The sequence below is a fragment of the Vitis riparia genome, chromosome 10, assembly GCF_004353265.1.
Source record: "Vitis riparia cultivar Riparia Gloire de Montpellier isolate 1030 chromosome 10, EGFV_Vit.rip_1.0, whole genome shotgun sequence".
Classification (NCBI taxonomy): domain Eukaryota; kingdom Viridiplantae; phylum Streptophyta; class Magnoliopsida; order Vitales; family Vitaceae; genus Vitis; species Vitis riparia.
The window spans coordinates 1,316,422-1,328,595 of NC_048440.1; positions in this window are offsets into that span (position 1 = coordinate 1,316,422).

A 12,174-nucleotide genomic window follows, 5' to 3' on the forward strand; every position below is an offset into this window, starting at 1 on the left:
GAATGTCAAGCTTACAAAAGAATGAAGCTTAGAGCCTGTTTATAAGAGGTGAAAGCCCAAACTAGCCATTAGACACAATTTAGGGATTGACTAGTCGAGCAACCGATTTGACCAATTCACTAATCGTTATCATTTAATGCTTTGAAAAGTGATTTGTTTGAGGTTAAAATATCAACCAGCCCTCAATTGGAACTCAACCGGCCCTTAACCTATTGAGGCTCTCCATCAACTAGCTGGACATATGCTACTAAAAGTGGGTGAGGTGAAACTCAGATCTCCATGTTCCCTATCCCAAGTTCAAGTTAGGTGTATGAAACTTATCCTAAGGTGTATAAATCCAAGCAATGGACGCAAAAAATACATTTTTTAACATTCAAGAATCTAGATTAAAGGCTAAAGAAAACTTTACCTAGATCTGGATTTTCTTATATCAACTCTATGTGGTAAAGAAGATGTTTGAAAACTTTGGAGGTCTTATACAACCAAGATCGTATGCTCAATTACTCTAACCACAATCTTGGCACCCCAAAGAGTGGGCTTTGGAAAGAAGGATGCTTAGCTCTCTCTCTCTCTCTCTCTCTCTCTCTCTCTCTCTCTCTCTCTCTCTCTCTCTTTCTCTCATTAGAAGTGAAAGAAGAATCTCTAAAAAGTGATTAGGAAAACCCAACCCCTAAAGAGGTATTTATAGGGTTCCCTTATTGGGCTTAAATGACTTGAGCCCATATGGGTTTGATCACTTAATCTAGCCCAAATTTGGTCCTAATTGATTAATTAACCTCATAAAGACAGTTGATTAATCAATTAGCCCAATCTAGAGCCCTTGTTCATTATCCCTTATGCAACCTTGCATAATTATCAAAACGCCTGTATGCATAAGAGTGGGTATAAAACCAATCCAACCCTCATAAACTATGTCATTATGGTATATGAGCTCAGAGCAAGGACCATTAGGACTCATAGTTGTACTTGATCCCCTCATAATCCAATTTTGAAATTGATTCAACATCCTACTACAAAGAATCAACTGCACTTTAGTACTCTATGTAAATAATAATGAGATGAAGTTCGGGTCCACGACCTACTATCCAATGCATGTAGAGTCCCCATGAACTAGTGTTCGTAGTTTAACCAGGTAGTGTTATCATCCATCAAGATTACCTCTCCAATCCTTGAGTTACAAATCCCACTTACTATGTGATCAATCGACATACTCTAACTCTAAGGAGCATGTATCAAATTTCCACTAAAGGAAATGCTTAACCATAGTCTTTTAGATCACATGTCTTCTAGATCACCCAAGAGAACACATTATCTTAATCCATGAGATATCATGGTGTCTTTATTGAGAATACTTGTTGCCACCAACCTTCATTAACAGTGACCTATTCTAAGGGGATATGCGACCACCTTAAAGTCTCACTCTCAAGTCAAAACCTCTCGTTGACTTTGACACAACCTCAATATTCTCTCAAGGTTGAGAGTCTATGTAGTATAGTAGCATGATAAATCATGACAATTGATAGTCTTACGTCATGATTCACTATAAGTCTTATCCAGTGTGCATCACACACACACTAGTACACCCACCATAGGAAAGCAATCCTAATGGCTAAGACAAGCCATCCCTCTATAAGGAACCCATGACTTGAATCTTTTATGCAATTTCTAATGCATTCATGCCATGCATAACGCAAGTAATGTGAGCGTGTATGCTCAAAAAACCAATTAATGCATATGGGATAGTAAATAAGAAACCAAGAAATATAGATAAATTTATAAATGAATCTCAATTTGTTACATCATGCCATATTTTCTAGGGCTCAACCCAAATAGTGGGGGGTGCAAAATGCACCTTGACCTATTGAGTTCAACCAACTTAATTGGTTCCTCTAAGGTCCAGAACCTCCAACAACCAACGTTTAGCTTCGCTAAACCTTTAATGCAAGTTTAGAAAGAATTTGACTTAAGGTTTTAATTGAAAACAAAAAATCATTAATTTTGAAAGAACTTAAAACAATTTAGCACTTAGAATGATTTTTTATGCAAGAATAAAAATAAAATGTATGATCTTAGTGCACTAACAACCTTATAAAGAAATCTTAGATAAATGGTTCTTGAAAACTCTTTTCTTAGATGTCTTTTGCTTCTTGATTTTCCTCTGACTTAATTTATCTTTGTGATCGCCATTTTTTAAATCTTCTTGCCTAAGCACACTTAGGATAAACCATTAGATTCAAATTTTATTTTGTTATTATCAAAATCGAGATTAACCATACTTTGGTTTCACACAAACGTGAAAAAGAGAATAGTTTTTAGAGAATGAGTAGAAGATGTTTAACTAGTTTTTAAAAACAAAAGGCAAACATAGAGAAATTAAAGTAGGCCATAAATGACAAATAAAACTAGAGATGATATCCTTCATTTTCTCTCTTTATGACCTAATAACAATATAAAAAATCTTAACATATGAACTACACATGTTTCTTTCTTTTTTTTTTTTTATTTAATTTTATTGAACTTTTTAAAAAGTTTTCATTGAGTAAATAAATTCCAAATCAAATTATACTTGATATATAAAATTAATTAATTTTTAAAAACAATGCGAAATTCAAAATTCGATTTAATTAGTACTAGAAAGTTATGAAACAAAATAACATTAGGAAGTCATAGACTAAAATTTATTTTGAACTACTTAGCTAGTTTTCTATTTGCATGTAATCATATTTTTGAAAATTTTTCATTAAACAGTATATTCCAAATCAAGCAAGACTTAATATGTCGGATTTACTATAAAGTCTAATAGTTTTTTAAAATAACTTGAAACTTGAATGTTGATTGAATTAAAACCAAAAATTTATTAACAAAAATGGGTATAAAATGACTACATTGTTTCTCTTCTACACAGAATCATATTTTTCCAATTTTTTTTCTAGACAAATAAACTTCAAATTAGGCAACACTTAATGTGTTGAAATCATTAACAAGTTTGGTAATTTTTAAAAATAATTTTAAACTCAAATAGCGAACTAATTAGTATAAAAAATTTATGGATAGAAATTGGTTCACAATGACTATTATTTATTTTTTTTTGGCACATAATTATATTTTTATAATTTTTTTCATAGAGAATTGAACTTCAAATCAATTAACACCTTGTATTGAATTTATTAATAAATTTAATAATTTTAAAAAATATTTTAAAACTCAAAAAACCAATATAATTAATTGAAGATTAAATCAAAATATTTCAAAATAGGTTATCTATAATTGAGTACTAAATGTATGCATGTAATGAAAAATTTGACTCAATTTATATGTTAAAAATGTTAAATTTTATTTTTTAAAATTCATTTTAAAAATCATTATTTTTTATTTTCACAAAAAAATCAATTATGCTTTTATGACAATGTTAATATCCATATTTTTATAATATACACTAATAAAATATATATATTTTATAAAACTATAATTTGTGATTTTGTTATAATATTATTATGAGTTTATTACATTTTACCCCCCAACCTATAATGTGTTTTGTATATTGCTCCCTCAAGTTTAAAATCAAGCAATGAACCTTACATCCTTTATAATTGCATGCAATGTACATTTTTTTTAGAGATGACATTATTTTTTTGGACAACAAAGCATGTGCTTTTAGCGTGATTGAGGGCAAAATAGTCATTTTCTTAATAAGTGAGGGCAAAAGGGTCGTTCCATTTTAACCTTAATCTGCAACTCTTCTCTCCCCTGTCTCTTCTCCCCCATCGATCGTTTCTTCCCCTATTAATTGATGAAGCTCCAAGTTGAAGCCCTTTTCCCTCAAGGAAGCTAATGCAAGGCTGACATCAAAGAGAAAACATAAAGTTCAACGATAATGGGTAGAAACATGTTGGGAAAGAGGGTTAAGGTTTTGTTTTGATCTTTTAGAAAATTTGGGAAAATTTTAGGAGAATAAAACTCGACCAAATTGAAGGTTAGAGTTTCATTTGATGTTTTAGAAGAGTGAGGAATTTTTTGGGAATTTTAAGGCAAAATTTGAGGGAAATTTGGGGATTTTAGGGTTAGAAAAATTATTTGGTGATTTTGCAAATTTCCATCCCATGGACAAGGAGAAATTATGTGGAGTTTTTGGCAACAACTTTGTGGGATTGCGATTTCAGGGCTTTAAAGGAAAAGAAGAACGGGGGAGGATAGCTTAGGCTTGGGGCTTCACTAGCAGCAACAAGGGAAGACACGATCGATTGACCGAAAAAATGAGGACTGCAGATTGAGAAAAAATGATCATTTTGCCTTTGGTCACGCAAAGAGCACATACCTTTCCATTTAAAAAATAACGCCGTTTTTAAAAAAAATTATATTGCATGCAATTATAAAGAATGAATGGTACATTGCTCGATTTTAAACTTGATAGGGCAATATGCAAAACACGTTATAGGATGGGGGTAAAGTGTAATTAGCCTTGTTATTATTCATTTTTTAATAAGAACTATCTATTTTTTAATTCATTAGCAATTATAAAACTATTTACATTTTTAACAAGACATGAATTAAAATAATTAATATTATATAAAGTGAATTTACAGTTTTTTGAAAAAATTAAAATAGAAAAATTATTTTTAAAAACAATTTATCTAAACAAGTTTTGGTTTTTTTTTTTTTTTTTTTTTTTGAAAAGTGACATCTTGTCAAACACCCTTATATTTATAAAATACTAAAAAAAATTAATTAACATAAAGACAATTTTTAAAAAACAAGTAGAAAAAAATATGATCAATCCAACATTTAGAAGAACATGTGCAATTTGAAGGAAGCTGATATTTAAAAAAATTTGATATCGGAATTATGTTGTCGAGACAAAAGAAAAAAGATATTACCTATAATTAATTTAATTTTTGTACTTTTTTTCTTTATGTTTTCCTCTTTGTTTTGTTTTTTTTTTTTTTTGTAAAAACTAATAAAAATACATTCTATTTATTTTCTAAAAACTATTCTCTACTTTGTTTTTTAAAAATTGTTGATAAAGAATAACTACTACAAAGGTTATGAATTTTTTAAAATTATTTTCTACATTTAAAAAATATTAAATTGTTTTTAAATCACACTCATAGTTTTGATTGAGATGTTCTCATTTATAAAATTTAAAAAAGACCATCGCTACTAAAATAATTTTTTTTTTAGGCTTTCATTACAAGTTTTTTTCTTTTCAAAAGATTTTGAAAGGAGAAAAAAATTAACATACAATAAGATGGGTTTTATTAAATATTGTAATTTCAATTGTAAAGAATTCCTTTTTTATATTACAAATAATAAAGATATTAAAATATTATTAAAAAAATGGATGTTTCCAAAAATAATAATAATAATAATAAAATTAGGTTTTTCATAATTTAAAAATATTTAAAAACTATTCAAAATCCAATTTTTGTTATTTTTCATTATCTCATAGAAATGACAATAATTTACAAAATATCATTTCTCAATGTTTGATTTCAACTACATTTCAAATCCTAATTATGGTGGCATAGTTTATTACTCTTTAAACCCAACATATTTCTTAAAAATTTAAATTTTCTACTGATTCTTAATCTTTATTTTAAATTTATTTTTTATTTGTATTTACTCAATGGATGGATGAAGTGAAGTGCTGCATAACAATAACTAGGAGCAGGGTATGCACCAACTTAACAGAAATTCAAATTTTAAAAAATTCCAACACCTACAAATACAAAGAGCAGAACCGAAGAACATAACAACTAGCTCGTACATAACTTGTGTAGTTCTCTCTAAAGACAATCGATTACTAAGCCTTCTCCTCTTGTTTTCATCTTCTTCAGGTTTGCTTTTTTTTTTTTTAATTTTTTTAATACCTATAACGATGATCGCAATCTCCTAGCATTGGTGGAATTTTAAACTTCTTATGGGGTTGTTTTCTTTATATTTTGGGTTTTTGCTTGAGGGTTTTGATTCATATCCAAGATGGATTTATTTGGTATTGTGAATTGAGAATCGGAGATTTAAAGGTTATGATAAATATGGGTTTTGGATTGAAGCTTTTAAGGGTTTGTTGATTGTTCATGGTTGTTTTCTTAGGGTTTGGTACTGAGAATTGAAGATTGTGTTGGGGTTCCATTGATATTGGTATTAAGGTTTTGAAAGGTTTCTTTGATTGTATATCATGGATTTCTTAGGATATTAAATTGAGAATTGGAAGAAGGTTTTGAAGGTTGGTTTATGGTTATCCATGGTGGATTTCTTAGGCTTTTGTATTAAGAATTGGAAAGTTAAGGGTTTTGATAGATGTTGAAGAGATCAAGTTGTTTTATGCATAATTGTAAAAGGCGCGCCTAGGCTCTAGGCGGCACAACGCCATCCTCTGGTGCCTCGCCTGAAGGCAGGCGATGACCCTTCATGAAGGCGTCGCTTAGGCACGCAAGGCGCGATGTGGTCCCTAGGTACACCTTGATCCCCTACCTTCTTTTTCTCATTCTTTTTTTTTTTCTTTTTCTCATTCTCTTCTTCTTCGGCGTCACCACGTCGAGTTGTATAAGGCTGAGAAGCCCTAATTTTTATTTTTATTTTGGGACCAAAATGATGTCATTTTGGCTTTTTATTTTATTTTAAAAGGAACAAGCCAAAAAGATGTTTTGGAGCCTGTTTTTTTTTTTTTTTATAAAAAAAAAAAAAAAAAAAAACCCAAAACTACACTGTTTTAGCCCTGTTTTCCCTTCCAGTCTCCTTTTTTAATTGTTTTGAAGCCAACACCACTCCCAAATCTTGACCTAGCCTCAGCTAGGCAATGGAAAAGTGAAGAAAACGAAGAAGATGAGGAAAAATATGAGAAAAAAAGAGAAAAAATAGTCATATACCTTTTCGGGACCTAGGTTTTTTTCTCTTTTCTTCACTTTTCTGCATTTTTTTCCATTCTTGTCTCATAACTCTCATTGACATATTTTTTAAAATATAAATATTGTATTTTGACATGAAAATTTTACTAAATAAAATAAACAAACAAAAAACACTCATGTACATATTTTTTGTTAATGTGATATGCATTTTTTTTTCAATTTTTTCTTAATTTAATTATAATTATTTTATTGTAGTATAAATATAAATATTGTATTTTGACATGAAAATTTTACTAAATAAAAATAAACAAGCAAAAAACTTTCATGTGCATATTTTTTGTTAATGTGATATGCATTTTTTTTTTCAATTTTTTTCTTAATTTAATTATAATTATTTTATTGTAGTACAAATATAAATATTTTATATTGTAGTATAATATAAATATTATATTTTGACATGAAAATTTTACTAAAGAAAAATAAACAAACAAAAAAACACTCATGTGCATATTTTTTGTTAATGTGATATGCACATTTGTTTTTCAATTTTTTTTAATTTAATTATAATTATTTTATTGTAGTATAAATATAAATCTTGTATTTTGACATGCAAATTTTACTAAAGAAAAATAAACAAACAAAAAACATTCATGTGCATATTTTTTGTTAATGTGATATGTATATTTATTTTTTCATTTTTTTCTTAATTTAATTATAATTATTTTGTTGTAGTATAAACATAAATATTGTATATTGTAGTATAAATATAAATATTGTATTTTGACATGAAAATTATATTAAATAGAAATAAACAAACAAAAAACACTCATGTGCATATTTTTTGTTAATATGATATGCATATTAATTTTTCTATTTTTTTCTTAATTTAATTATAATTATATTGTAGTATAAATATAAATATTGTATGTTTTAGTATAAATATAAATATTGTATATTTTAGTATAAATATAAATATTGTATTTTGACATGAAAATTTTACTAAATAAAAATAAACAAACAAAAAACACTCATGTGCATATTTTTTGTTAATGTGATATGCATATTTTTTTTTTTCTATTTTTTTCTTAATTTAATTATAATTATTTCATTGTAGTATAAATATAAATATTGTATTTTAACATGAAATTTTTACTAAATAAAAATAAACAAACAAAAAACATTCATGTGCGTATTTTTTGTTAATATGATATGCATTTTTTTTCAATTTTTTTAATTTAATTATAATTATTTTATTGTAGTATAGATAATTTGTTTGTAAGATGGATAATGAGAGTGAAACTCAAGTGGACTTTAGTGCAAGTGGAAGAAGAGATCTCAAATGGAAGTATGCTCGTTTGGTTAATGAAAAAGATTTGAACACCATCATATGCATTTTTTGTGATAAAGTAACCAAATGAGACATATATAGACACAAACAACATCTTGCTGGTGGATATAGAAATGCCAAAAAGTGTAGAAAATGTCTGAAATATGTTAGAGAAGAAATGGAAGAGTATACGGTTCCAAGAAAAGTCAAAAAGACAAATGAATATGGGGAGCGAAAATGTTAATGAAGATTTGTTCGGTGTTAATGAAGATTTGTTTGGTTTGGAAGGTGAAGATTTTGGTGAGGAGATTAATAGTAGAATGAATGTCACCAACATTTCTAGTGGAGGTAGTAATCGAGGAGGAAGTGGTGGTAGGATGTTTTCGCAAAAAAAACAAGACAAAAAGGTCCTATGGATCATTTTTTCATTCCTAATGCAGAGATGGTTGTTCAAAATCAAAGGAGTGGGAAGATGAATCAAACTACCATCAATGATGCCTATAAAAAGGAAGCAAGAGAAAGAGCTTGTATGTTTATCACAGGGTGGATGTATGAGGCTGCTATTCCATTTAACGCAGTCACATATTCGAGTTTTCAACAAATGATTGAGGTTATTGGCCAATATGGTGTGGGTATGAAAGGACCAACTCTTCATGAGGTAAGAGTTACTAACCTTAAGAAATAATTAGCTCTCACAAAATATTTGATGAAAGATTATATGGTGGAATGGAAAAAAAATGGATATTCAATTATGTCAGATGGATGGATCGATAGGAAATAGAGAACTTTGGTGAACTTTTTGGTTAATTGTTCAAAGGGAATCATATTTATGTAATTTATTTATGCTTCTTCAATGATTAAGACGGGAAAGAAAATGTTTGAGTTGCTTGACAAATGGGTAAAGCAAGCTGGTGAGGAGAATGTTATTCAAGTTATAACAGATAATCACTCAAGTTATATGATAGCAGGTAATAAAGACTATTTCTTGAATTTTTACTTACTTTTAAATTTTGAATTATTTATCTTGAGAACTTATATAAAGTTATCGTTTACAATGTCACATAGGGAGGTTGTTAGAATTAAACTGTCTGCATTTGTATTGGACATCGTGTGCTGCACATTGCCTTAACTTGATGTTGTAATATATTGGAAAGCTACCAAACATCAAGAGGACATTGGAGAGGGTTATATCACTAAATAGGTACATTTATAATCACTCAAGGCTACTCAACATGATGAGGCGGTTTACTGGACAAAGGGAATTGCTTAAGCATGTTAAGACTCGGTTTGCAATGACTTTTATCACATTATCGCAATTGCATGAACAAAAAAATAACTTGAGGAAAATGGTAAATGGGTAAAAGAGCAGAAGAGGAAAACTATAGCCAATATAGTTCTAATGCCTTCATTTTGGAACACTATTGTGTTTTGCTTAAAAGTTTCGAGTCCCCTAGTTTGTGTGCTTCGTTTGGTTGATGGTGAAATAAAAGCTTCTATGGAATAAATCTATGAGACCATGAATAGAGCTAAAGATACAATTGTGATAAGTTTTAATGGAAATGAAGAGAAGTACAAATAAATCTTCAACATCATTGATAAGAGGTGGGAGATTCAGCTTCATTGGCCTTTGCATGCAGTAGGGTATTTTTTGAACACATAATTCCTCTATGATAAACTAGAAATAGAGCATGATGTAGAGATTATGAGTGATTTGTATAAATGCATCTTAAGACTAACAAGAGACCCTGCTAAGCAAGAAAAAGTTGTGGTCGAAATGAGTTTGTACACAAATGCCTAAGGACTATTCGGGAATGAGTTAGCTGTTAGGACAAGGAAGACTAGAGCACTAGATTGGTTATTTAGTTTTGTTTATTTAAATTATTAGAATGTATTTTTTCTAAAATAGGTGAATTGTTTCACTAAATTGTTAACATCTATACTACAACTGAATGGTGGGCTGCAAATGGAGCTTCAGCTCCTAATTTGCAAAGGTTTGCAATGAAAGTCCTTAACTTAACATGCATTGCATCATATTGTGAACGGAATTGGAGAATCTTTGAAAATGTAAGTGACCAAAATAATTACAAGTAATAGTCTAATAGAGTCTTGAATGTAACTTAAAAGTTAAAACTTTAAAATATATTTATGAGCTTATGAATTTTTGCAGATTCATAGCAAGAGGAGAAATAAGTTAGATCATCAACGCTTGAATGATTTGATATACATTAAGTATAATCAAGCCTTGAAGAGAAGATACAATGAACGTAATAGCATTGACCCAATTTCGTTGAAAGATATAGATGATAGAAATGAATGGTTGATAGGAAGAATGGAAGATGAGGATTCTCGTGGAGATACACAAGATGATTTTGTATTTGATGATGATAATTTGACATGGGGTGATGTTGCTAGAGCTACTGGAGCTGAAGAGGCCAGGTTTGATACTAAAGTTAGAGCTAAAGCAAGCTCAAGCATAATACCACCAACAAAGGGGATAGCTTCAAGTTCTAGAACTTTGCCTTCTCATTCACTAATAGATGAAAATGAAGATGGAGGCATGATTGATTCAGCAGATGAAGAACATGGAGAAGGCTACAAATGTGATGATGGAAATGATGATGATGATGATTTTGTTGATTTAGAGGAGGAGTGATGATTGATTGTTGTGGACAAATTTGTTATTCAAGTGCTTTTTAATGATGTTTTTGAATTGTGGACAAATTTCATGTTTTGGTTTGGAAACTTTGGATTTGAATATGTATTAGGCTATTAGCAATATGAATTTGGATTTCTTTTTATGCTTGGAGTTCTTTATTTTTATGTTTTTTGTTGATTAAATTGAAGTTTTGGATGATATTTGATGATTTATCTGTTTAGGACATATAAATGATTGTTAAATTTGATTATATTATATAAAAATATATATGTAAATTAGGGTGCGCCTCACTTCACTAAAGCACACACCTTAGGTGCGCTTACGCTTTACGCTCCAGGACTACTTTGTGCTTTGGTGCTCCTTAAGCCTTTTAAAACTATGGTTTTATGTTAATTGATGATTTGTGGCTGTTCCTAATGGATTTATGAGGGTCAAAGATTTAAGGAGTTTCTTGTTGTTGATATTAGGGTTTTGAAGGTTGTGTTTGGTGCAGCAAACTTATATGTTCTACCTATGTATTTTTTGTGATATAGCCATGGACATCAAGCCATCAAGATTGGTTTGAGACAAAAATGAAAGAGGAGGGAGGCATGTGAACAACATGGTTTGTTCCTTTTGGCTTCGTGGGAGGTGCAACAAAAACCCTTGTAGGTTTCTCCACAAGACCTGCCCCAAAATACCCACTATCAAATTTCAAATCAATTCCATAAAAATTGTTGGCAAAGGAATCCTGACTTTGATTCAAAGAGTGCATCAAGTTTAACGAGTCTAGATAGGTCATCAAGTTCAACAACTCTGAAGCGTTCATCAACTTCAAATCAATCCCATAGAAACATTAGGGAGAGGACTCTCTACTCTGACCAAAATGGTGAATGGGACTCAACTAATCTAAGGTGTTCATCAAGTCTAACAAGAGCATGAAGTAGCTCTAGAAATGGAAATACACAAAAAGTAATTTGAGAAAGGGTCTGCAAGAAAATGAGTTTCATTGACGCCCTATAAAGAAATATGTTCCATTCCCTTAAGAATGAGAAAAAAAAAAAAAAAAGTAGCCCTAAGATTAATTTAATATAATAATATATTAAATTTTAATATTAATTTGACATGAAAATATATTATAAACAATATCATATTTTTTAAAAAATAAATAAAATGACATAATGAAAGATAATAAATCATTTTAACTATTTTATTTGAGATAACAAGACATTTAATCATTAAAATAATGTAAATTAATGCACTTAATATTAGGATTAAAACACCCTAATCCTATTTTCCAAAAGTGATAATAAATCAATGCTAAAAATTAAAGCACACCAATACACAAGATTTCTAACGGTTCGCTC